Genomic DNA, 4252 nt, shown 5'->3' with positions numbered 1-4252 from the left:
AATTTTAAATATTTGTTCTTTTTCTTTGGTTTTCTTCAGGGACTCCTATTATTTGTATGTAGTATCTTCTTTGCTTATCTTCACTATTAGTTTGTTTTACATCTTTTTTATCTTTTTATTTTCTATATATTCTAAAATGTCTTCCTTTAACTTTCTTTTTCTTAATGATTTAGCTGTCAAGTATATTTGCTCTAGTGTTTTTAGTTTAGTCTTTTCTGAAATTACTATTTATTTTATTTCTAATACTCTCCTGTGCTCTATCATTTCATTTCTTAGATTTTCCAATTCTGATTAATGTCATTCTTTATTGTCTTTTGTAACGTTTCTAATTTATTTTAGATTATTTTGAAATAGTATGTTACAGTTTTGAATCATTCTGTGAGCATGTTTTCCTGGCATGATTTTATTTTGTTATAGGTTTTTTTGTTTGTTTGTTTTGTTTTTTAGGATTCAATTAATCTAGGGACAGTGCCAGTAACAAAATAATTTCTCAGAATTAACCGATAGAGATTTTTAGTTTCCACAATAGACAATTATTGATTATAGAATAATGCAGAAGTATATATACAAGTATTATACTACTTAGTACTTCTAGCATGCTTAGTGCCTAAGTGATACTCTATTATAAAACTTCAGACAACATGTAATTTGCAAATACTTTTGAAAAGATATTTTGCTCATTGACCTGCTAATAAAAGTCTTAAGGTAATAAATTAGTCAATGGTTTGTTTTTTGTTTTCTATAGTTACCCTACCTCCAAACAATCAGTAAACTACTCAAAACAGTGCTCATACCATGATCTAATTATTGATGACTAACATGTTTAGCTCTTAAAAAGGAAATAACCTCAAAATGTATTTGATAATGCTCACTTTCATATATTTGAATGTTTTCAGGTGTAAAAGAATGTTATAATTGATAGTTTTTCCTGTAATATATGTTTAAATAAATATAAAGTTATGAGAAAATATAATGTGCATATTTATTATGTCTACTATTTTTAATATATCTAAGATAAGTCAATAAAATTTATTGGAGTATTTTAGTAAATGCATTGTTATAAGGAATGAGGTATAGTGGGAAAATTTTAAAAAATATTTTACTTTCATCTATAGTATTGTTCTTTATGCTTATAGACACACAAAAGAATATTACATAAAATATTACATTTTAAAAATTAGGAAAGATCAATTTAAATTGGAGTTAACATTTTTGATACCACATATGTCTATAAACTAATAGCATGTATTTATATATGAATATAGTGCTATTCATTTTCAGAATATTTATAGCAAATCTAAAAAATATCATATTTTGTTGATTTCTACTAATCTATTAATAACTGATCTATGTTAAATATAAGAAATAAAACAAACTTATGTTTATCCAAAGGATATTATTTATAATAACATCTGTAATAAATGTGCAAGTGCTGTGGAATTCATCTTGTTCTGCTTTTAAAATCATTTCCTCCGGTTTAATGTGACCAAGTGAAATTCTTAGATAAAACCTCTAAAGTAGGATTTTTAAACTGTGTGTCAAAAATGTATAATATTTACTATATAGAGGACTGTGTTGTGATATGGTATCTATTTTTGACAATAAATTAGTCATATTTATGTGTCCTGTTTTTGATATACACAATAATATTAAACAAAACCCATTGTATTAAATGAGGCACTAAGAGTTAGCAACTAGTTATTTAAGTTTCATGTTACAATTACAAATTTGTTCAATATTTTTTCTGTTTTTTTTCTTTTTTTCTTTTTTTTCTTTCATGCTCAGAAAGTAAGCCTGGCACACTACAGACATAAAAATTGATTTCAACTATAGAAACTTAGATTATCGTTACTATAATTTTTAGTATTGTTATCATTTTGAAGCTATCCATTGTTTTGAAAGCTATTCTGTTATCAGGTACTGGTTACTATTTCCATTACATTTATAAAAATTATGAGTATCTAAAAGGAAGGTAATGATTAGAACTCATATTCATTTAATAAATATTTATTGAGTACCTACAATAAACTATTTATTTTACATAGTTACCTATTAAAATATGGCATTTGGTTATTAGTCCCATATGGTATGAGCTAGGAACCCCCAAGATGTCTTAAACTGTAAGCTACAACTCTTGTTATTGTAATAGAAAAATTAAATTTAGTTTTACATTTCAAGTTTACTTCTTTACTTAAAAGCTTTGGAAATATTTCTTTGGCTTTTGTAAATTCACAGCAAAAAAAAATAATCAAAGTTTAAAAAGTAAATTTTATTATAGGGACATGTAGGGATATATTTTATATGTCAATTTGACATATATTGTTTTTTTATTTATAAGTTTCTTGTTCATGACCTCAGGCTATTTTGTTGTAATTTGACTTTTTATTTCTTATATACATCCTATTTTAAAAATGATGATACAGGTCACTATGTGTCGATATTTGTTAAGTGGGGCAGAGGAAGAACCCTGTTTTTAATAGATAAACATATATATTTTTCTTGTTTTTATGGCTGCTAGCATTCTAATATCTTCCATGTGGTATCCATTTCTTAATTTTATTAATATATTGAGAAAGAGAGTCCACTTCCATCTATGGACACCAAAGAGGACAGTGTTCCTGTGTACTGACAGCTAGAACATGAGCATATTCAGGTTATTCTTCATAATCTTTGAATGATGAGGGACTGACTGAATAAATCATTAGAGTATACTGAAAGTACAATTTTGAAAGTTTCATAGTGAAAATAATGTAAAGTCAAGTAGTATGGTATCAGCAGTACAGTTTTCTGTTTTGATTTTTTGTTTTGTTTTGTTTTGTTTTGTTTGCAGTGGTGAGCCTTCTATTAGAGACTCTGCCTCCCCTGGAATAGGTTCCACCCTACATAAATCTTCTGGAGCAACTCTTGGTGGGGTGAGTGGTATTCTAGGAGCAAGGTAGAGGGGAAAAGTCAAGCATCCTGTCCTCTGAAAAGAGACTGTGGTAAGGATCATGTGTTTGTGGCACTGGCTGGGAAAGGGCTTTCATGCCCTGCATGGAGTGTACATTAAGTGGTGTCCCAGAGCAGGACACAGGGCCTTTCCTATGGGGACAGCCCCAGAATGAGTAGGCAACAGCTGATACCTGGGCTCTCTTGAGGGGCCTTCCCTCGGGGCCTCGGCCCAGCTCTCGAGGCCAGCTTCCTAGCTGATCCTTTCTTGGAGGTTCACAGTGGGCTGTGTGACCCTTGCCAGGCGATACACACTCTTGGCTTATTTCCTCCACTGGGAGCTGAGCCCCTAATCCCTCAGAGAGACAATCCCTGAGAGGGTCCTGTGGGCACAGAGCTGGTGCAGACAGTGTGTGTGGGGAGCAGGTGACTAGGGCCGGGGCCTGGGCATTAGGGCATCAGAAGGAGAGGATATAGTCATCTTTGTCCTTGGCACCATGCTCGAGGATACAGGCAAACCCCTCGTTGTTTCAAGTTGCTTTTCTTATCAATGGGTGCCTCACAGTACATCTCGTTTACTTCCTCATTTGTGAAGCTGTCGCCCATGGTGGTGAGTAGCTCCTGAAGGTGGTTATCCTGAATGGAACCTGAGGCCACCTCGTCAAAGCTGGTGAAGGCATTGAGGATCACGTCCTCGGGGTCTGTGCCATTCAGCTTCTCCCCAAACATGTCAGGAACATGGTGAGGCCAGCATGTCACACAAGTCCTCCTCGTCAATGAAGCCATTTTGCTTTTGGTTAATCACACTGAAGGCTCATTAAACTCCTGGTTCTGGGACTTGTCAAACAACGCAAAAACATTGGATGTGGCCCACCGTGGCCACTTGTTGGTGGTTTTGGCCTTTGCTCAATTACTGGATATCTTGGCTTCAGCAAGGTGGGGCTTCCCTGGTGCGAAAAAGGCACTTGGCTGGTGTGTGCAGCTGGGTGTGGAGTGGGTCATTAGTAGGAGCTGGGCTGAGTCAGCAGTACAGTCTGAAGCATACTCTGAGGCATGCCTTTAGCTATGTCCCCATTACCAACTCTTTCAGTTGCAGCCTTGCTATCAAAAGCTATCCAATACATTCCTTTACTTTTAAACTTTTAAATGTTTTGTTCTGTACTGTTGCTTACAAATAAACCACAGAACAGAATATGGATTGTAGATATTCATCCATCAAGACAATGTAAGAACTCTGGGATTGGTTTGCTGACTGTATTAGGGTTAAAGACAGGAAAATTTTATTAGTATTTTAAAAAGGAATCTTAAACTGCATTCATTCTAG

At 33.6% G+C, this 4252-nt stretch overlaps 1 pseudogene; it reads right to left on the bottom strand.

The window, feature by feature from the left end:
- Positions 1-3386: 3386 nt before the first annotated feature.
- On the bottom strand, positions 3387-3930 carry LOC102885193 (annotated as a pseudogene).
- Between the last annotated feature and the right edge of the window lie 322 nt (positions 3931-4252).

This window comes from Pteropus alecto, unplaced genomic scaffold (genome assembly GCF_000325575.1).
Source record: "Pteropus alecto unplaced genomic scaffold, ASM32557v1 scaffold95, whole genome shotgun sequence".
Classification (NCBI taxonomy): Eukaryota; Metazoa; Chordata; class Mammalia; order Chiroptera; family Pteropodidae; genus Pteropus; species Pteropus alecto.
This window is presented reverse-complemented; position numbering and strand designations above follow the sequence as displayed.